The sequence below is a fragment of the Cibotium barometz genome, chromosome 9 (genome assembly GCF_041138505.1).
Source record: "Cibotium barometz isolate CiBa-2024 chromosome 9, ASM4113850v1, whole genome shotgun sequence".
Taxonomy (NCBI): Eukaryota; Viridiplantae; Streptophyta; class Polypodiopsida; order Cyatheales; family Cibotiaceae; genus Cibotium; species Cibotium barometz.
The window spans coordinates 16,223,295-16,247,945 of NC_141054.1; the positions used below are offsets into that span (position 1 = coordinate 16,223,295).

Consider the following 24,651-nt stretch of genomic DNA (forward strand, 5'->3'; position numbering starts at 1 on the left):
AGCTTGATGGACCTTAAAATTGCCTTGATAAACCACTTCCACCAGATTGGTGCATGGAACAAACCAAAGGGCTCTATGGATCTAAGATAATCCTTGCAGTATGTGGCCTTGATCTTACGTATCACATCACCTGGGTAATATTCTTGAATGAATATGTCCTCCCACTCTTGTCGTTCTTCTTCGTACAGAATCTAGTTAGCAAAACTCTCCAAAAAATCACATGTGTTTACCAATACCCCTCTCTCATTTGACTCCTCGCGACCACTCCTAAGTCCTTCTGATCCTAGGAGTCGTGCCGTTTTTTTTTTGTTTTTGTTTTTGTTTTTGTTTTTTTTGAACTCCTAAACCCTGGTTCTCACACGCAAAATATATGCGCCGAGATATCCCGTAGCTACTAACTAGCTAGTGATCTCCCGACGAACGCACCAAAAATGACTTGCCTTCCTACTCTCTAGTCCAACGCACTAAATACCCACTAAAACAGTGAATGCGTCCTAAATAACAACCACACACAGCCTAAATCCTAGAAACACACACCGAAAAGACATCTTTTTGTATGAAATAATTTACAATGTTTTATTTACACACACCCACACAGACACACAAATGGAAAAGAACAAACTACTACAACCCAGCAGATCTTCAAGACACAACTTCACCATTCTAAACTGAATAAAGAAATTTAATGTCAAAATGGTTTTGTGTAAATTGTTTCCAATAATTTAATGAAAAAGAACCGATATTTCCAACACTTCCACGTTTCAGTCAATCTGCAAAACAGCATCACTGCATTCAACATTTGGCTAATCTTCACTTCACTCCACTCTTCACTCTCTCTCTTTCACACTTCAAAACTCTTTCTTTCTTTGTTTTCTCTCTCTACTCACTATTCTCGTGAACTCTCTTCTTCTTCTTCTTTCTTTCTTTTCTTTCTTTCTTTTCCTCCTCCTGAAACACAAACACAAGAATAATGCACACAATCTAATACATTCTTTCACACTCTCATGCTTTTACTTTTAAGTATGCACCATGTCAAAGTGATCAAATCTCTTTCTCTCTCTTTCCTATTTTGCATGTACACACATAACGTAGCCATATTGCCCTCTCTCTTCTTTCATTACAGACATTTGCAGAGCCATGTTTCTATCTATTTTTTTTTTTACTCCTACAGGTGTCCAGCCACTAACAACCATAGTTCTCTCTCTCTCTCTCTCTACTTAAGCAGCGCTACCCACAAGCAGAAGGCTTCCTTCCCTTTCCTTTCGGACCTGCTCAAATTTTGTTTTCAACTCTGCCCCCCTCTCCGATTTCTTTTGAGCTCTACCGACATACCACTCCTTGTCCCATATACACTTGCCGTTCAAGCTTTCCACTGCCTTTGCAGCATCGTCAGCTTTATCAAAGTTGACAAAACCAAAACCCTTTTGATTTGCCATCAGCATCCCTCATGACCACTGCACTGCTGATGGGTCCAAACGCTCCAAAGACTTCTCGAAGATCTTCCTATGAGGTTACATCCATGAAGTTTTTTGACATATACATTGTTGAACTTTGATGCAGCACTTGCCAAATCTCGCTCTTCTTTTTTCATGAATGGACCCACAAAAAACCTGCCTTTCATGTATGATCATGCTATTTGCTCTGTTAATAGCATTTTCAGCTGACTCTTCTTGTTCAAATTGGACAAATCCAAACCCTTTGGATTCGCCAGCAGCATTGGTGGTAACCCGACATGAAAGGACAGGACCATATACAGAAAATGTATCATATAATGTCCTGTTATCTACTAACGGATCTAGATTCTTGATAAATATGTTGGCAGTTCCACTCCTTCGAACAGTAGGGTCACGATTCGAATACATTATCCTCATTGCCTTCCCATTTAACAGGCGTGAAATTTAGGAAATCTAAGGCATCAGCGGCGTCGTTTGCAGAATTGTAGTTAACGTACGCGTAGCCCAACGATCTCTTGGTCGATAGGTCACCGCAAACTTGAACAGAAACCACCTGCCCTACTTGGTTGAAAATCTCGTAAAGCTGCGTTTCTGCGATGCTGGGGTCAAGGTCCCCCACGTAGAGGGAGGTCGTGACGTACAGGCTGGGTGGCCCCACGGAGGCAGGCATGACGATAGCCGAAGCTTGTTGCTGAGCCTGCACCATCTGCGCCATCGCTCCCTGCAACACACACACACTCGCTTGCTGGTCACATTCTTGCCACCCAACGCCTATGCCTAGCGCACACGCTCCCTTGCACTCGAGTGCACACACAGACTCCCCACTGTTGCCGAGTGCGCGCACACACACACACGCACTGATACGCTCACCCATTCTCGCCCACTTCTTCTCTCTCTCTCTCTCTGTTCGATTATGCAGCACTGGCAGCAGCGGCAATAAGCTCTTACACACACACACATTAATCAACAAAAAAAAAAAAAAAAACAGACTTACCTCCTCCTCCTCCTCCTCCTCCTCGTGTTCTTCACGCCAGCCAGAGAGAGAAACGTTTTCTCTCTCTCTCTTCTATTCTCTCAAGAGGGTACCAACGGGTGCTAAAACTACCCACCCCTCCATTTTTTTTAATTTGGAATTTTTTCATTTCTACCCACATTAAGGTCTACAAATTTGTACCCACATTAAGGTCTACAAATTTGCGTTCCCACCTAACTATACTAACCCTCGTTCTCTTCCCCTCGATCTCTCTCTTCTCTCTACCCACTTACATACAACCTCCTATTTATGTACAAAACAATATTAATCGTCACCATTCCCATGCAATGTGCTTCCACCAATGGACAACATCGACAATCATGATGCATGCAAATACCATGACATTCCACACACATATGCTTTCAAATACCATGAAAATGCACCTAAAATGACCATAATTGACCCTACTTAAACCCTAAAAATTGTTAAAAATGGCTTCGATCCAGGGGTCATTATATTGCCTTCACTATTGGTACATACTAGCTACTTATCTCATCAAAGACATCTCTTCTTACTTGTATCTCACGAGCGGAAGGGTTATAACATTTATAACCTTTCTTCTCCATAGCATAACCATTAAAGATGTATTTATCTACCTTTGTATCCAACTTTGTTCTCACTTCATCTCAGGAACATGTACATATGCAATACACCCAAACACTTTCAACTAAGACACATCTGGTCTTATGCCAGGCATCATATACCATGAACATCTATAGTGGGTGTCTTATTCATAATGTATACATCAGTTGCTACTACTGCTTATACCTAAAAATAATGTGGCATTATTAGTAATAGAAGAGCGAAGCTATGGTAAATTTTTTGAAAAATAAACACATAAACCATTTTCATTTATATTATGAAAAGAGGACTTCCTACCATATTCTAGGATTAATCATCCTAGATTAATTGAATGATTCTCATTATAATCATGAAAAATTTAATTTTTAAGTTTATGAATAAATAGTAATTAGCGAAAGAGAAATTTCTAGCAATTTATTTTTAATGTTAAAAGAGGAATTCCTATGACATTTGGAAATTCCATCACTCAGATGGGAAAAGAGAAATTCCTAGCATATTGGAATTAATGATTATTTTAATTAAATTCAAAGACGAAATTTAGATACATTTATTTTTTCTATAAGAAATATTTTAATGTTAAAAGAGGAATTCCTATGGCATTTGGAAATTCCATCATTGAGATGGAAAAAGAGAAATTCCTAGCATATTAGAGTTAAATAGTATTTTAATTAAATTCAAAGATAAAATTTAGATAAATTTATTTTATCTATAAGAAATATTTAAATGTTGAAAGAGGAATTCCTATGACATTTCATCATTGAGATGGGAAAAGAGAAATTCCTAGCATATTGGAATTAATGAGTATTTTAATTAAATTCAAAGATGAAATTTAGATAAATTTATTTTATCTATGAGAAATATTTAAATTTTAAAAGAGGAATTCCCATCACATTTGGAATTCCATCATTTAGATGGGAAAAGAGAAATTCCTAGCATATTGAAATAATGGATATTTTATTTTAGAAAAATTTATTTTATGAGAAATAATTGACGAAAAAAGAGGAATTCCCATGACATTGGAATGCAAATAATCAAATGTAAAAAGAGGAATTCCCATGGTATTTGAGATCCAAGAAATTAAATGGGAAGAAGAGGAAATTTTAGTATAATTCAATTTATGATTATTTACCCCCAAAAGTGAAAATATGGGTAGAAGGAATTTCTACAAATCCGATGAATTCTTTTATTCAAAAGAGGAATATTGAATATAATTCAATTGAGGAATTGAGAAGGAATATGGAAATAGTCGTTAAGAAAAAGAAGCTTTGATTAGGCCAAACAATTGATAGAAATTTAGAAAAAATTCCATTATCGGTATCGAACTAGAAAAAGCTATTAAATGGGAATAGCATGTGAATGGATGTGATAAGATGTATATAGAATGTGATAGGATGTGAATGGATGTGAATGGATTGAATGGATGTGATAAGATGTGTATGGGATGCGATAGGATGTGAATGAATGTGATAAGATAAAAATAGAATGTGAATGAATGTGATAAGATGTGTATGGGATGCGATAGGATGTGAATGAATGTGATAAGATTAAAATAGGATGTGATAAGATGTGATGTAACAAAATGGATGTGGATGTGGATGTGGATGTGAATAATGAGATGGGAGGATATGTAAAAGGGTGAGATGGGAAGTACATGGATGTGGAAGTGGATGTGTATGTGGAAGAATGGATGTGGATGTGCATGTGGAAGAATGGATGTGAATGTATGGATGTGGATGTGTATGTGGATGTATGGATGTAGATGTGTAAGTGGAAGAATGGATGTGGATGTATGGATGTGGACATGTATGTGGAAGAATTAATGTGGATGTGTATGTGGAAGAATGGATGTGGATGTGTATGTGGATGTATGGACGTGGATGTGTATGTGGAAGAATGGATGTGGATGTACGGATGTGGATGTGTATATGGAAGAATAAATTTAAATGTGCATGTGAGAGAATGTGATATTGATGTGAGTAAATGGATGAGATGTAATTTGATGAGAATCGGGATGTAAATGGATAAAATGTGATGTCATACAAATTGGGAGGTGAATGAATGATATATGATGTGAATGGATGATATGTGATGTCATGTGAATCAGGATGTGAATGAATGAGATGTGATGTGAAATGGATGTGATGAGATGTGATTTAAATTGGGATAGATGTGAATGGATGATATGTAATGTGAATGAATGTGATGTGAATCGAGATAGATGTGAATGAATGTGATGTGATAAGATGTGAATATGGGTAGATGCGAGTGGATGAGATCTGATGTGAGGATAAATGAGGAAAGATGTGATGAGATGGAAAATGATGTGATTGGATGAGAATGGGAATACATATAAAATGGATGTGGATTAATTAATGTGGATTAATGTGAAACAATGTGGAAAGACAAGAGTTCATTATAGAAACTGTATTTATGACATGTTTTTAAATGACTGTTTTATGTCAAGAATGTTGGAGAAGCATTTTGATCATCTTGTGAATGAGGTTGTGGAGATCTAATCTGATAAAGTTGCAACAGCTGACGGAGAGTCAACAGAGGACATCTCGCGTAGCAAGGTCGCCGAGGTCTTGACCAGCCTCAGTTTGTGAGCTTCCAGTATGGTGGATGAGGGACCAAGGAAGCGGCCTATGAGTGAAGTGCTAGGTCACCTGTGAAGGATCCTAGAGGGTGCTGACCATAAGGTGCTCGGGCTCTGGGTCGCCGAAGATACCCACACGTGCGTCGGGGAAGATATTGGAACAAGGAGTAAGAGTTGTTTTCTGAAAACGGGCATGGATCTGGTTGATTGACCTTGCTGGTCCTCAACGGATGAGTCCATGGCTCTTTTATATGGAGATGTTGGTTGATCTTGCTGATCTTCAACGGAGATTCCATCTTGATTTTATAAGTGAATATATTGTTGGGTACTATGAGCTAGGAACTATCGAAAAGTCCCCTGAGGGACAGGTGGTGAGCGTTCTAGTTGCGAATGATGCCATAGGTACACCGATGAAGGAATGATTGGAAATTAGGATTCAACCGGATATTTTGGGATGATTATGATCAATGACACTATGGTTTCATTAAAGGATTGTTTTAAAGATAACTGAATCTGTGAAAAAAAGGTAATTTCATATTGGGTGTGTAAGTGGTGTGACTGGCGTTAAACTTGTATGAATATCCGGCTAGGGGGCCTGGGAACTCTTTCCCTGGTACGCGAGACAAAACCTAACCAAATTCTTAATTGGATCCCATCACTACAATGGTTGAGCGGTGGGCTAACCCATGGGACTAGATAGGCTAGACTGATGGATCCGTAAAATGAGACTCAATTTTGTTGTAGTACAATAGATGAAGTAAATCCCAGATAGTAATTGTTCTATGGAAAAGAATCAACGTCTATGCCTCTAGATGGGGAAAAAAGCATTGATCTCTATGATCCAAGTGCAAGTTTCTTCCTTGATCTGACCAAGCGACTTATAAGTTTGGTCGGATGAGTTTGGTCAGTAATGACCTTGAATGCGTTAGAGCCAAAAATATCTTGGAGGAATCACCCGTGCTTTTTGGGCGAGGGAGGTTTTCTCCAACCGAGGGATTAGTCTCTTGTTCAAAAATCCATGGGCGAGGCCCCGAGTGAGGGACCCTGCACCATGCAAGGAGTGCTACTTCCGCTGCTAGCATCCCCGAATCTGTTGTGGAGGGAGTAGGGATCTTTCAGAGTGGGTATGTCCAATTCCCTTTCCCTTGTTGGCGCATTTCGTGGATACATTGTATCCTTGACCCCATTAGCCGTTAGCTTGGCTTCATGAAGCCATTGGCATTCTTCTACTAAGGCCTTTGTGTCTTTGATATTTCTTATCTTCTTGTCGGCATTGGGATACTCACCGAATCCTTCAGGAGTTGATGGTTTCTGCCTTTTCTCCTCTAGGTCCGGCCCTTTGTGGTTGATCCTTTGATCCCCCTCTTCTCTTTACTGGATGGATCCGGTGTTGATCATATCTTCTTTGAATCCATCTTGGATTGTGACCCTTGTGTCACCCTTATCCACTTTTTTCACTCTTCCTGTGGCCAGTTCTGGAAATAGTCACATCTCAGTTCTTCCCCTTATCTCCTAATTGGGCTTGGGCTCGTGTCAAAACATTGAGTGGTGTAATATTTCCACGTTGCACACTAATGGTTTAGATGGTGGTTTGATTAGCAGTGGAAGTTGAACCGCTTATGCGATATGGACAATCCTTGATCAGATGATCAATACCACATTTAGTACAAGTGAGTATTGCCATGTCATTGGGCGTAGCAGTCACTTGTTGGGGTTGGTGCATATGAACTATATTCTTGTTTCGACACTCAGCGATTCGACGCGGGCGCCCCGCAGCCAAAAAATTGTAGCAGTCCTCTCCTTATGTTTGAGTTCATGTCCTTGCCCTTCCACTGTACCGTGGTTTGAAACACAGGTACGGGCATGTTATTTTGTAGGACATAGAATTTTGGTGTGACCTTAGCAGCTTCTTCATAGTACTCTCCGCTAAGTTATACTTCATGCACCATATCAATATCTTTAGATGACTCTTCAATCAGTAATTGGTTGATCTTAGCCTATGGTGGTTGTGGTGGTAGAGGTGAAGCATCTTGTACCTAGAATACCCCCTAGGTAAATAGGAAGAGTTGGGTTGTCTTGTCGAAGGAGTGATCTATCCAAGTGGTGCAAGTAAAGCCAATGGAGCTCTAGGTGCTGGTAGCTATGAAAAAGTTTGGAATCTTGGATATCTGCACATTGAAGTGTCACGATTCCCTAATTTTACACAGTGTGCACAATAGAGTAATGGCCTTGCTCTTAATTGTGGACATTCGGTGGTAGTGTGATTCAATCTGCACATAGAGCACCACACCAATTCCTTGTGGAGGTAAAGATGGTTATGCCCATGCCCAGATGTTTCTTTTTCCTCCTTTACCTTCAATTTCTCTAGTATTGCGATACTGAGCTCGTCCATAGTCATGTTTGAGATCCCTGTCCCTACCGCGCAACAACTTCAGGGGTACTAGCAGCGAAAGTAGCACTTCTTACACAGGGCAGGGTCCCACACTCGGGGCCTTGCCCACGAATATCCAGACAAGAGACTAATCCATCGGTTTTTCCAAAACCGAACCCGAAAAAACTTCCTTTGCCCGAAAAGCACGGGCAATTGCACCAGGATAACTTTTCCCTAACGTAGTCAAAAGCCTTAACTAACTGAGCTCATCTGACGGAACCCGTAAGTCCCATAGTCAGATCATGGAAAAAGACTGTACGTGGATCATAGAGACCAACGCTTTTTTCCTCATTGAGAGGCATAGCCATTGATTCTTTTCCATAGAACAATTTTTGTCCAGGATTTACTTCATTTATCGAACTAAACAGAAATTGAGTCTCGATTTACAGATCCATCAGTCCAGCCTAACCCCATACAGTCCCATGGGTTAGCCAACCACCCAACCACTGTAGTGATGGGATCCAATTAGGAATGGCATAAAAAGACAACTTTAGTAGGAATAACACTTTTATAAAAATCCTTTTATGCATCTATTTAGGCATAAGTTCAATTTTAAGGAAAATAACACTTTCAAATTAAAAATAAACCTTTTATGCATTTTACTATGCATAAATTCCATTTTAATGAGAATAACACTTTCAAAATAAAAATAAATCTTTATGCATTTTACTATGCATAAATTCCATTTTAATGAGAATAATACTTTCAAAATAAAAATAAATCTTTTATGCATCTAACTATGCATAAATTCAAAATTGATGAGAATAACACTTTTGGATTAAAATAAATTCTTTATGCATCTTTCCATGCATAAATCCAATTTAGTAGGAATTACACTTTTAGAATAAAAGAATTTCTCTTATGCATCTAATTTATGCATAAATTCCATTTATGATGAAAATCACACTTTTAATATAAAAAATATATTTTATGCATACAAATCATTAATGATGAAAATCACTCTTTTAATATAAAAGAATTTGTTTTATGCATAAAAATCATTTATGATGAAAATCACACTTTTTAATATAAAAAAAATCTTTTATGCATACAAATCATTTATGATGAAAATCACTCTTTTAATATGAAAGAATTTCTTTTATGCATCTATTTATGCATAAAAATCATTTATGATGAAAATCACTCTTTTATAATCAAAATAACAATTTCAATATACTTCCTTCAATGCATGAAATTTAATTCTAAAGAAAGTAACACTTTTTTAATAAAATATTTTTAGTATGCATTTTCTTATACCTAGGATGAAAATTAACACTTTAAGAATACATATACGATGGGAATTACTCTTTTTGAATAAAAAATTCAAACCTATTTTTCACAATTTTAGAAAATTTTGCCATAACCTTTGTTGTATGGCTGATCATTTTTCAATTTTTAATTCTCTAAAATTAATTGGAAGTTCACCAAGAGTATTTAAATCATTCTAATGTAAACATTTTCTACTTTTATCAAAGAGCGAAACATTATGAAAAACTTGATTTTATCCATTAATCATTCATCTAGGATAAAGAATGGTTGGATTTACTAAAGAAGAGAGGGGAATGCCTTTTTTCAATGAGGCATAACATCATAATCAATTTAGAGAAGACAAAAATCATAAAAACGATAAAATGAAATAGAAAAGAGAAGAATCTCCAACTTACAAGGAGAATTTGAGATCTTTCCTTTGGCTTGATGGTTTGAGGGATCTACTCTTGTTTGAAACAAGAGTGGCCACCAATCTTTAGAAGAGGGAAGGTCCAAAACTAATGAATTATGAGTAAATTCACAGTTTTTGGCTCTTTGGGAGAAGCAGGGTAATAGTGCAAAAAACACTATAAAGCTTCAACAAAGGGGGAGGCTTCTATTTATAGGAAAAAGTGAGCCCCTAACCTTTTGGCTATAGATAGAATGTCTCTATATATATAGCCCTAGGATCTCCTCTATATATACTCATCTATTGTGTGTATTTCACACACCTTTGGGGATGCATATGACGTGTCTATCTCTCTCTCTCTCACGTTGGTTCAACATGGTATCAGAGCTGTGGCTATGCTCCACGGACGTCTCGAGCAAAGAAGCTAAGTAGTATTCCTCCTTGATATATTGTTCTTTTGTTGTTGCTTAATTGTGTATTAGCCTATTGCTTATTGTTCGTCGTCAGAAATAAACGCTGTTATCACCTGTTTTGAGTGGATTATGCATGTAGTTACGGCTTTGTTTGGTGCATGCATGTAATTAGCTGTATGCATGTGATTAGTCGTAGCCTCTGATTACGTTGCTCAGAGCAAGTTTCTAATCGCCATCTAGCAGCCCTGTGTGTGTGACTTGTTTCTATAGAGTATGCAGAGAAGGTTGCATGCGTTGCAGAGAAGGGTACATGCATGTGCAGCTTGCATAGAGAGGCCCACTCGTGAGTGCATGGCTGTATGAGGCTTAATCGTGAGTGCATGGTTCCATGCGGAGGCAAGGTGCAGCAGCGATAGAGCAAGGAACAAAGGTGCAACAGAGATAGAGCAAGGAACAAAGGTGCAGCAGAGATAGAGCGCGAAAGAGCGCTACTTTGCAGCCCTGTAGAATTAGCACGAGCCCTGCAGAATTAGCCAGACTGCACCGTCGGATTTAGCTTTATCTTCTTAGTGGACAGAATTAGCCAGACTGCACCGTCTGATTTAGCTTTATCTTCTTAGTGCTTATTTTGGACAAGCATGACATGTATTGGGTCGAATTCTTTGCTTTCATCATGCTTTTTGGCAGCTCTGGACAGCTCTGGATCGCTCCCCTTCGCGAACTTCCCACAATATGATTAGCGCTAGAAGCATGTACCGTAAGTGCATGCAATAAAGAGAAAGACATACCGAAAGGGGCGCTAGCTGAAGGGGCCAATGAGGTGTTGTGTGTGACGAAGGAGACGGTCTAGTCTCTGGTGGAAGATTATGCGTACTCGCTGAATTTTATTAGGGGCTGTATGTTTTGGACAAAAGTAAAGTTTTTACCACCTAGTAGGTGTGTGCCCTGTTTCTCCAGATTGTGCTTCCCAGGCTCACCCTCTTCATGTACCATATCTGCACCCTATTAGCTCTCTGATCAGCTCCTCTTGTTGCCCTTGCTTCAAATCCATTTCTTTAGTTCTGTTGTTCCACCGTCCAGATATCCGTCCAGATATCCAACATCTCTCTGCTACTGCTAATTATCGGAGCCTTGCTGATATGATATTTTATGATATTTTTATATATTATGTCCACCATAGCAACATATCGAAACGGATTCGTGGAGCACTATGAAAGCGAGACCCACAGGCCACATGAGGGGCTATGGTTGCAAGACCCCCTCAAGAAGTTTTAGGTGAATTCCCTTGAAACATTTCAACTTTGAAGATAGTTTATAGGTTGATACGACGGCTTCTACAGTGGTTTACTTCCTACGACGGCTCATGGCAATTTTATTAAAACTAAGAGAAAATTCATATTTAGCGTTAAAAGATCTGTCGCATCAGCCATCATCATGATGGTATTTGATATTGATGAGATGCATATTCCTTAGAGTTGTTTGTCCATGATAATCAACATATTTGATTCTTACTTTCATGATGTAAGTAGAAGAAGATCTTTCGTACCTTATGCAACTCACATTGATCATGACTTATGCCATGGTCTGGTATAACTCTTATGCTACCATGATGTACTTCTACAATAATCTTGATCGTTTTGATTGCTTCATGAGCTAATATGTTGTGATCTTGTTTTAGTGCTAGCTACAAGAATCACATGATTAAGCTTGGACGTTCATAATGTATTTATTGACAATCCAAGGTATTATCACATGATGGTAATTATGCCTTTCTTTTCGATCGACTGATGTTATGTATATGGATTTTGTTCATCCTGCCATGGTTTTATTTTGTGATGCTCATTATGATGATTTCTTTATATTCGTTGATGACGTTTCCATGGACTTTATCCATGATGTCATGGTTTTGGCTTGCTATCCTTTTGGTGTATGTCTGCTTGATATTGCTTACATATCTCATGTTGGATCTTACTTTTTGAATGGTTACTCCTTCTCTCAATATCAATTCTTAGCCCTGTGCGTGTGAGCAAAAATCTCGCATACCAAACCAAAGGTGTGCATTAGTTTGTTTGAAATAGGTTGGTTCTAATTTGTGCCCATGAAATGCTTGTGGTAAATTCAATGAAGACCCTTTTATCTCATGACTTCAGAATCGTTACAGTTACTTGCTCATGGTCATCTTAGTGATGATCTGATCGTTTTAACTCATGACGTCAGAATCGTTATAGTTACTTGCTCGTGGTCATCTCAGTGATGATCTGATTGTTTTATATCATGACTTCAAAATCGTTACAGTTACTTGCTCATGGTCATCTCGGTGATGATCTGATTGTTTTATCTCATGACTTCAAAATCGTTATAGTTACTTGCTCATGGTCATCTCGGTGATGATCTCATTATCCTTTTATCTCGGCGGTGATGTTGATCTCTCGTTTGATTGTTCTCACAAGGAAGTTGTGTATTTGTTCTTCCTATGGCTTCGAGGAAGTTTGTCTTGTGCGTAAAGAGGACTTTATTGATCCTTAGCATGCTGTTACTACTCGAGAGGCTTTGTAAGCATGCAACTATTTCTCGGGAGCCTTTGCAAGAAATAGTTAAAGGTGCCATGTGTTCTACCTTTGCTTGTTACATTACAACCAGTCTCACGAACTTGACAATTATTATTTTAAGCATGCAAGCCTCGGTGATTTTGACAGGTTTGGTGAGTTTGTAATTTTGGTGCCTTGGTATGATGCCATGGTGGTGATGGTTACACATTTTATAGATATATGTATATGTGTTCATTGCATTGATGTAATTCACTCACTACAATCCATGATGCCATGGTGTTGTTCCATGATGATGGTGACATGTTTCATCAATGATGGTTGACTACGTTTCCATGGATTGTATCCATGATGCCATGGTGTTGTTCCATGATGATGGTTACATGTTTCGTCGATGATGGTTGACTACGTTTCCATGGATTGTATCCATGATGCCATGGTGTTGTTCCATGATGATGGTTATATGTTTCGTTGATGTTGGTCATTCCAAGCTATATGTTTTGTTGATGTTGGTCATTCCAAGCTACATGTTTCGTTGATGTTGGTCATTCCAAGCTACATGTTTCGTTGATGTTGGTTCACTTGGCTAATCTATATTGGTTGATTGTGTTTCCATGGATTTTATCCATGATGCCATGGTGTTGTTCCAAATGATGGTTACATGTTTCGTGAATGATGGTTGACTACGTTTCCATGGATTGTATCCATGAAGCCATGGTCATTGGATGCACCGTGCCTTGGCTTTGGCTCATCAGATTGACTAGGTTTATTTAAGTCTATCAATGTCTTTTGTGGTCGACAATGCAACCATGCAGGTCTAAATGGCTATAATGGTGGCCAAGTCTTGGAATTCAATCTATGGCAACTAACAAGAAATTCCGTCGAGCATATTTCCCGAGAGGTTTAATTTCTCGTCCCGTCAGCTTATGAGGTTTATGTTCACGTCATGTCATCCTGACTACATGTCAGGATGACATGTAGTCAGCTTATGAGGTTTATGTTCACGTCATGTCATCCTGACTACATGTCAGAGGTTTGATTTCTCTTCCCGTCAGAGGTTTGATTTCTCATCCTATCAGCTTATGAGGTTTATGTTCACATCATGTCATCCTGGCAACATGCTGCCTGCGGGATGTCAAAGGTTTGATTTCTTGTTCCGTCATCTTATGAGGTTTACTATCCTGATTGTGAATGTCACACGTTTGATTTCTCGGCCTATCATCTTATGAGGTTTACTTTCAAGTACGTCATGTCAGAGGTTTGCTTTTTCATCCTGTCAGAGGTGTCTACATCCTAATTATTGTTTCATGTCAGAGGTTCACTTTTTCATCATGTCTGGTCATCCTACCTATGGACGTCAGAGGTTTGATTTCTCGTCCTATCATCTTATGAGGTTTACTTTCATATCATGTCATTTTGGAGGTTTGATCCAAGTTATAGTTGTCTCATTATCTTGACTCATAATATTGGAGGTTTGATCTTATGTCATAGATTTTTCCCATGGTAAAGATATGATTCTAGCTTTCCATGATATCCTTACTAACTAGAATGAGTGTCATTTTCTATTTTAGTGTTTATTTGATAGGTCAATCTTTCAAGTCTTCTCCAAGTAACCAGATTCTCTTACCAAATCTAGTTCATTTGCCATTGATTGGATGATCTTCCGCAAGTTGACATTGCCATGCATGTCCTTGCGGATGGACTATATTCCTAAGCAACCATATAATAGATACCTTTATGTCTATTTCTTTATGTACATCTTTTCGTGTACATCTCATATTTCTATAACAAAATTATGGTTTTCCATTTGTTATGGAGACTTCTTCCATATTACAGGGTTTATGGATCAAGATTGTATTTGGAAATTGTTGAGCTTCAATATAGAGAAGAGACTACAAAAATATTATTTGGCATCGTATGAAGATAGACTCGCACATGAATGGATCAAGACAACATGAAGATGGATGACCTTCAAATCCTTCATGGCTATTGTACACATAAGAGTGATGAAGTATATATGGGAGTGATGTAGCTCCTTCATGGCTATTGTATATATGGGAGTGATGTAGCTCCTTCGCAGCCTTCATGGCTATTGTATATATGGGAGTGATGTAGCTCCTTTGAATAATACTTTGTAACTATAAAATAATTTAATATAGCGGTAGGTGTATATAGAGCTGTGGGTTTTTCCCTTGAGCCCCCAAGGGTTTTTTCATCCACAGTTAGAGACCCTTCTTTGAGTGGGGGTGTTGGCTATATATAGAATGTCTCTATATATATAGCCCTAGGATCTCCTCTATATATACTCATCTATTGTGTGTATTCCACACACCTTTGGGGATGCATATGATGTGTCTATCTCTCTCTCTCTCACGTTGGTTCAACATAACCAAGCAAAATGATTCTAGAATTTTTGAGATTAGTTTGGTCAATTTTTGACCATTTTTAGGTCAGTTTAGCTCACTTTTTGGATCTAGTTGAAACAGGAAAGAGGAGAGATAAAAATATCTCTTTATTTGGGAGTTTCAAACTCTCCCCCACATGTGAAATAGGTGCCTCCTTAATGAGGGGAATTCCCCCATACTGAGGTGTCAAAAATGCATCATTTCTTTTAAATATCTCTATTTTTTAACTAATAACCTTGTCCTTAGTCAACTCTTCATCTTATGTGAGTATTTACTCATTTTTGGGGGATTTTCTTTATTTCTTCCATTTATCTCCTCCACACATTTGGATGAATCTTATTGGCCCATAGGAACCTTAATTGTTGAAAATTTTGAAAAAAATCTTGACCCTCAAGATAAGGCCTCTTGAATAGATTATACTTGATTTCTAATGCACCTTCTGAAAATCTTTTTGAACTTCTATTTCTGGGGAACTTATTTTAATAAGAAGAGATATTTTTCCATCCAAAAATATTTAAAAACCGAATTACCACTCTCTAGAAGATTTTCTCTCTATAGGCCAAAACTGGTAGAAACAAGATCTTTTATATTTCTGAAGAGGGATTTGACTACATGGGAAGATACTGGACATCCTGAGAGGCTGGGGAGGAATCTTACAAGAAGCAATTACCACTGGTGGATCGCATGGACAAGTTAGAGCTTGCCTAATAAGCATCTGAATAACCCAAAAGATTAAGAGAAGTTAATGAAGATATGTCTTCTTGACAGCGATATAAAAGTCCAAAATCTGTAGTGCCCTTCAAGTACTTCAAAACACGTTTAGCTTGAGACCAATGTCTTGTAGATGGAGAGGACAAGTATTGTCCTCTCCATCTACAAGTATTGTCCTAAAAGATTTGTTGCAAATAGAATATCAGGACGAGTGCTACATGCCCACAAATTGAAGACAACCAACAAGATTAGCATAGGGTTGATTTAAAGCTAATGATTCAGCCTCAATATTTGCAGAAGTACTCCTAGTAGAGCTTGCAAGACAAGGAGTGTTTGCCGAATGTGTAGTAGCCAATCCAAACTTTTGAACAATATCTTGGATAAACTTTGTTTGACAAAGAACATTGTGACGATACCTTTGATCTTGAATACCAAGGCATGCATTAGGGGAAGGTTGAGGTCTATAGGGACCCTTTAAGCTGCCATATTATGATTTTAATGACTTTTTGTTAAAATATTAAGTTTCTTTGACTTTAGATACCTTCTTATTCTTCAAATGGCTAGAAGTTTGAATTTCAAAGTTTCCCGCCAAAATTGAATTTAAAATTGAGTGGGCAAAACCATATCATGTGACATATCTATGGAAAGAGCTCAGCGAGTAGATTCTGTCCTTAATCTCCGACAAATTTTGAGCTCAAATTTTGAGCTCATATGTAGAAGTTATGGATGTCTGAAATTTCAAAAACTTTTTCCCCTACTTTTTAGGAATGAAAAGTACAAAAAATCATCTTCTAGAGAATCTTTTGACCACCTTTAATCACCCAACATTTTTGTATACATGGCATCACATGATTGGCCCTTTTCCTTAATAACCTTTTAATCACATGGCATCTTAAAGGGCCCCTATAGACCTCAACCTTCCCCTAATGAATGGATTTTGCCAAGATCCACCATATCAAAGGCTGAGGATTAAACCTTTTTTACTTGTTGCATGAAAGATAGATTATTAGACACAAGTATAGTGTCATCAACATAAAGGGCCAATATCACAAAATGGCTATCCACATTGTGCTTGATATAAAGATTTGGATCAGAAAAGCAAGAAACAAACCCGTGAGATGTGAGAAATTGATCAATCTTGATGTACCATGATCGTGAAGCTTGTTTTAGTCCTTACAAAGCACGGTGGAGTTGGCATACAAGATGTTTCTTTTCGAGAATTGTAAATCCTTCAGGTTGCTCCATATATATTTCCTCCTTTAAGGCTCCATCAAGAAAAGCCGTCTTAACATCCATTTGATGTATTTCCAAATCAAACTGAGTTGCAAAAGCTAGTAGTACTCGAATTCTTGTACTACGAACTCCGGGTGAAAAAGTGTCATGGTAGTCAATCCTTGCAATTTGTGAGTATCCCTTTGCAACTAAACGAGCTTTGAATTTATCAAAGGATCCATCTATCTTTGTTTTAGTCTTGTAAACCCACTGACATTTGATAAGAGTACGATCAGAAGGTAGATTGGTGAGAACCCATGTACCTTTTGAGATCAAAGACTCATATTCAGCTTCCATGGCTTCCTTCCATTGTTCCTTTTGTGAAGAGGACATAGCTTTTGCATAAGTTGAAGGATCTTCAAAAACAGCCAATACGTGATTAAAGGTTTCAAGATCATCATCATATACATGATTTGCACTGTGCTCAAGTTTTTATAGGAAGATCAACATAGATATCAAGATCTGTTCTCCTTTGTGAAACCGTAGGATGAACATCAATAGACTTGTCTCCAATATCCATCAAAAGAGTGTCCTTTAAAACCGTAGAATGAACATCAATAGACTTGTCTCCAATATCCATCAAAAGAGTGTTCTCATCATGCAAATCATTGTCCAAAAGTAGAAAAGGACAAGAAGTGAGTAATGTTTTTATATCATCAGCATCATGTGTGGACAATGTGGACAACGAACCTCCCATCAATTGCTCATTGAATATAGCATCTCGACTAACAATTGCCTTTTGAGAACTTGGATCGTAAAACTTGTAACCCTTTGAGTTGTCAGAATAACCAATAAAAATAACCTTCAAACCTGAAGGTTCTAGCTTGTGTCATGTCTCTTTTGGGACATAAATATAAGCAATACACCCAAAGACTTTGAAATGTGCATTAGAAGGAGTTTGGCCTGTCCAAGCTATGATTGGAATCTTACCAGAAGGAGTAGCAGTTGGAAAATAATTTTGAACAAAAACGGTTGTTAATACTGCTTCTGCTCAAAAAGAGCGAGATAATCTAGAACGAATAAGCATGCATTTGATTGCATTCAAAATTGTACGATTCTTTGGCTCTGCAACTCCATTCTGTTGGGGAGAATATGGAATGGTATACTCATGGTGGATGCCATGGTTGATGCAATGATCATGAAATAAGTTAGAAATATATTAACCACCATTATCACTTTGAAGAATTTTGACTCTTTGACCAGTGTGATTCTCCACAGATATTTGGTACCTCTTAAATGTGTCCAATGGTTTTGATTTATGTCTTAGCAAAAAGACATTTGTATACCGTGAATAGTCATCAATAAAAGTAATGAAGTAACAGTAGCAAGTCTTGGATGGAGGAAAGGGTCCACAATTATCAGTATGAATGAGATCCAAAAGATCATTTGAATGAATATTTGTAGACATTAGAAATGGCTTACAATGATGTTTTCCTAGAGCACAATATTCACATATCCCCATATGCGGGTGAGATTTAAGGTCCATACCTCTCACAAGATCATGACAATGAAATTATATCAAGAAGCTTTGAGAAATTTGAGTGAGCAAACCGATGATGCCATAGCTTACAATCCAAATCTTCTAGAGCTGTAACAACATTTGCAACATCCTCATTCAATGAAAGTTCAAAGATATTACCATGTCGAGGAGCAACCGCAATAGTGGTGCCATCCTTTTCGATGCGACACTTTGTATTATCAAATCAAACAAATAGATCAAGATCCACAAGCCGCGCAATTGAAAGTAAGTTTCTTTGTAAATCAGGAACATATAAAACTCCTCGCAGTATTTTGGTTGAGGAAGAGGTTCCCAAATACAAGTCACCAATACCCATTACTTGGCAAGTTATATTATCAGCAAGATAAACCACTTTCTTGGGAATTGGATGATAATTGTGTAACCATTGCAATTGATATGTCATGTTGCCAATAGCACCAGAATCAACAATAAAGAGAGAACCATCACCAACATGTAGTACCTTTTCTTGAGAGACACTATAATGAACCAAATTAGCCTCTTGATGAACATTGTCTTCATCATGAGGATTTTGTTGAGTAGCATAAGCTTGATTTCGAGCTTCATCATAACGCCTCTTGAAGCATCGACGACTGGATAAATGCCTTGTGCTCCCACAATACTCACAGGTTGCAAAAGAAGAGGAAGAACCCCTTAATAAACGAGGTTTCTTATTTGTAATACTGTAAGATTCCTCCCCAGCCTTCGAGGTGTACAGGAGTAAGAATCTCCCTTTCTGATCTTATAATTATTCCCTCTCTAAAATAAAAGAAAGTTTCTGTTTAAAAAAGGAATACCCTTTTCCTAAAATACTTCTCAGGAGTCACGCCTATTTTAAGGATTTAGAACAATGAGTTTAGAAGTGAGAATCGGTGTTTTGGATACCAAGGTTTTGGTTTTCATTCGAGTATGGCCCAAAAGAAGTTCTTTATCTCTTGGGGAGTATAAGAAGTTATCCCCCAGATATTGTGATCCTTATATCTAAATTCAATGAAAGTAGGTGACTTAGCCTACAAGTTTCTTTTATCTCCTCATCTCAAAATTCTTAATGCCTTCTATAGAAAAATGTGTCAAACTCAAATTCATGGAAAGACGGTAAAACTTCAGTGGCAAGTTACCGATGGCTTCTAGGTTACGCTAGCTCCTTCCTCTATATAAGTCGTAACTTTTACTTGTCGCTCACAGTAATCTTACTCCCGTCAATCTCCTTTCTTTCTTAATCTCCTTCATGGCTTGGCAACAAGAACTAGTTTTATCCATGATGATTTCTCACCTTCAAGACGCAAGAGAGTCTGTGAAGAAAGACTTTATAGAACAGTATGAGCGCTCACTTTTTCCTCACCTAGGAACTTCTGTAGCGCAGACCAAATGGCGGACCTATCAAAACATAACTAGGGTAACACCCTGGGGTCAGCAGCACTTTCGTAACAATGTCCGCTTGGCCATGGTTATCGAAGCCTTGGGTTTGGGTCCCCGATACTACTGCGTCATGAGATCAAGGCATCTTGGGTTTTCTGAGCGGGTCTTCTTACTGGCGTGTTTTCTTCCTCATGAGAAGATATGCCTTTACCCCGTTTTTGGCTTGCCTCTCAGAGGTCCTTTTGTTAGATCACCTCATACCACTGAGATAGGTGCGGCAATAACCAGTAGAATCATTCCCATAGATGAGTTACCCTATACTTGTGCAGCTTGTGAGGACTGCTTTTGTGACCATATGATGGACGGGCTTATGGAAGTGTAAAGAGTTCTTCTATCTTTACTGTATAAGTTCCGTGAATGAATAAAGTTTAAATCTTGTTCTTATTTTGAATCTTGCTCTCTTTAAGACTTTTCTTGGTGGTTAATCTTGATTAAAATTTTTCTCTAAATCTCATATTCGTGCATCTTGTAAAATTATCCCAGTTTGCGAGATGAGGACATCTCGCATTTTTTAAGTGGGGTAGAATGTAAGATTCCTCCCCCAACCCCTTTTTGATGTCTAGTATCTTCCCCTGTAATCAATCCCTCTTCAGAAATATAAAGGCCTTGTTCTAACTGTTTTAGCCTAGAGAGAGAAAAATATGCTAGAGAGAGAATATTCAGATTATGAATATTTTTGGATAGAAAATTAACTCATCTTATTAAAATAAGTTCCCCTGAAATAGAAATTCAAAAAGAATTTTCCAATGTGCAATTGGAATTAATTGGAAATAAGTATAAAGAACCTTAGTCTAAGGGTCTAGATTTTCAGAAATTTTTAGATTATGGTCCAATTAAGGTTCCTATGGGCCAATAGCATCAATCCATGTGTAGGGAGGAGATAAATCCAATTTGTAAAAGAAGATATCCAAAAATGAGTAAATGCTCACATAAGATGAAGAGTTGAAAGTGTACAAGGTTTATTAGTAAATAAACACATATGTAAGGAAGGGGAGTTCTTTAAAGGAGGTGCATATTTCACATAAGATGAAGAGTTGAAAATGTACAAGGTTTATTAGTAAATAAACACATATGTAAGGAAGGGGAGTTCTTTAAAGGAGGTGCATATTTCACATAAGATGAAGAGTTGAAAATGTACAAGGTTTATTAGTAAAAAAAAAAACTATGACACATATGTAAGGAAGAGGAGTTCTTTAAAGGAGGTGCATATTTCACATAAGATGAAGAGTTGAAAATGTACAAGGTTTATTAGTAAAAAAACTATGACACATATGTAAGGAAGAGGAGTTCTTTAAAGGAGGTGCATATTTCACATAAGATGAAGAGTTGAAAATGTACAAGGTTTATTAGTAAAAAACTATGAGCAATAAAATTTTGACACATATGTAAGGAAGGGGAATTCTTTAAAGGAGGTGCATATTTCACATGCTTGAATGAGTTTTAAACTCAAAAATAATGTGATATTTTTTTATCTCTCATCTCTCTTGAACCAAACCAAATCAAAATGGAACCAAACCGAATCAAAAAGTAACCAAACTAGGTCCAAATCTAGTCCAAATTCAACCAAACTGACTTGGAAAATTCTAGAATCAGTTTGTTTGGTTAGGAGCTCAAATTTTCCTATAAATAGAAGCCTCCCCTTGTTGAAAAAAATATAGTGTCTTATGCCTTGTCACTCTACTCCACCTAAGCCAAAATATATAGTGTCTTATGCTTTGTTACTCTACTCCACCTAAGCCAAATTAGATAGAGTCTTATGCTTTGTTACTCTACTCCACCTAAGCCAAATTAGATAGAGTCTTATGCTTTGTTACTCTACTCCATCTAAGCCAAATTAGATAGAGTCTTATGCTTGTTACTCTACTCCACCTAAGCCAAAATATAGAGTGTCTTATGCATTGTTACTCTACTCTACCTAAGCCAAGAGTTGTGAATTCTTTAATAATTCACTAGTTTTTGATACTTCTCTCTTTCTTCAATCCCCATTGGTGGCTCCATCAACATACTAAACCAATTGATTGGTTGGGGGCCTCTACCGTGAATAAAGAATCAAGCAAATTATAAGGTAAGCATATTGAATTTTGATCTTTCTATAATTTCTCAATGATTCTCTCTTCTCAACCCCTCTCAAGCTTGAGAAGTTTAATTGGTATGGTTTTTTTAATGCTATTGAAGTTAATTGGTGAATAGTAGTGAAGAGTTACATAATTTAATAAATGCTATAGAAGTTAATTTCCATTTATGTTTAAATTCTAATGGTTTTTATGTAATTTCTCTCTCTCACTCAAGAAATGGTCATACTCATGAACCATTCTCAATCCAAATGAAGCTTTTCATAAAGCCTTTCCTTAATCCAAGATTAAGCTATGCTTGAGGCCAAATTAATGGCTTTTTGCTATGCTTTTAGTTTATGCACATTGATGATTCAATCCATTATGGATTGATGACCCAATTAGAGACCATTCTAATTGTTTTCTTAATGATCCAATTAGAGACCATTATGGATTGATGACCCAATTAGAGACCATTCTAATTGTTTTCTTAATGACCCAATTAGAGACCATTCTAATTGTTTTCTTAATGATCCAATTAGAGACCATTATGGATTGATGATCCAATTAGAGACCATTCTAATTAATTCTTTAATAATGAGCTTTATCCCTTAGAAAAAAAATTGAGATTTATCAGTCATAGTAGCGGAGCTATGGCAAAATTTTTATAGAAATCACGCATAAAATAAATTCATTCAAAGCATAAAAAGAGGACTTCCTACCATATCCTAGGAACTATCATCCTAGATTAATTAAAAGAATATTATTATGCATGGAGATATGGATGTTTGCATGTAGATGTAGAGGTATGGATGTGAGTGTGAATGTGGAGGTGGATGTATGCATGTAGATGTATAGATGTAGATGTAGATGTGGAGGTGGGTGGATGCATGTAGATGTAGATGTATAGGTGTAGGTGAGAATGGAGATGTGGATGTATACATGTAGATGTAGATGTGAATAGAGATGTGAATGTATACATGTAGATGTAGATGTATAGATGTAGATGTGGATGTGGAGGTGGGTGGATGCATGAAGATGTAGATGTATAGATGTAGATGAGAATGGAGATGTGGATGTATATATGTAGATGTAGATGTATAGATGTAGATGTGAATAGAGATATGGATGTATACATGTAGATGTAGATGTATAGATGTAGATGGGAATGGAGATGTGGATGTATACGTAGATGTAGATGTATAGATGTAGATGTGAATGGAGATGTGGATGTATGCATGTAGATGTAGGTGTATAGACGTAGATGTGGATGTAGAGGTGGATGTATGCATGTAGATGTAGATGTATAGATGTGGATGTGAATGTGGAGTGGATGTATGCATGTAGATGTAGATGTATGGAGGTGAATGTGAATGTGGATGTGGATGTATGCATAGGGATGTAGATGTATGCATGTAGATGTGAATGCACGCATATAGTTGTGGATGTATGGATGTGAATATACGATTGTGATGTGAGGGAATCTGAAGTGATGAGATGGAAATGAGGTGATGGGATGAGTATACATATAAATGGAATATGGAATAAGTAATGTAGATTGAGGAGGGATAATGTGGAAAAATGAAAGTTAAAATAGAAATTGTATTGTAAACTGTTTGTAAATGCTGTTTGTAAATGATTGTTTTATGTCAAGAATGCTGGGGGGAGCATTTTGACCGTCTTGTGATTAAGGTCGTGATGAGAAAGTTGCAACTGCTGACGGGGAGTCAATGAAGGACGTCTCGCGTAGCAAGGTCGGCCGAGGTCTTGACCAGCCTCGGTGCGATTAAAATGGTGAGCTTCCGGTACGGTGGATGAGGGGCCAAGGAAGCGGCCTATGCGTGAAGCGCTAGGTTACCTGCGAAGGATCCTAGAGGGTGCTGACCATACGGTGCTCGGGCTCTGGGTTGCCTAGGATACCCACGCGTGCGTCGAGGAAGATATTGGAACAGAGTTGGAGTTGTTTTCTGAAATCGAGCATGGATCTGGTTGATTGACCTTGCTGGTCTTCAATGGATGAGTCCATGGCTCCTTATATGGATCTGTTGGTTGATCTTGCTGATCTTCAACGAGAGTCCATCATGTTAAGTGATTATATTGCCAAGTATTATGGGCTAGGAACTATCGAAACGGCTCCTGAGCGTTCTAGTTGCCAATGATGCCATAGATACTCTGATGAAGGAATGATGGGAAATTAAGAATCAATTGGATAAATTGGAAGATGGTGATCAATGATACTATGGTTTTATTAAAGGATTGTTTTAAACTGGTTGAATCTGGTTGAAAAAAGGCAATTTCATATTGGGTGTGTGAGTGGTGTGACTAGTTTTATTTTGCATGAACATCCGGCTAGGGGGCCTTGGAACTCTTTTCCTTGGTACCCGGGACAAAACCTAACCAAATTTTTAATTGGATCCCATCACTACAGTGGTTGGGCGGTTGGCTAACCCATGGGATTGGATGGGGTTAGGCTGGACTGATGGATCCGTAAATCGAGACTCAAACTTTTGTTTTTACGATAGAGAAAAAAAAAATCCCGGATAGAAACTGTTCTATGGATAGGAA

The 24,651-nt window shown here is 37.7% G+C and overlaps 1 pseudogene; it reads right to left on the reverse strand.

Annotated features, from left to right (window-relative positions):
- LOC147635297 (polyadenylate-binding protein 2 pseudogene) overlaps positions 1-2,169 on the reverse strand; it is a 48,048-nt pseudogene extending 45,879 nt beyond the window's left edge.
- Between the last annotated feature and the right edge of the window lie 22,482 nt (positions 2,170-24,651).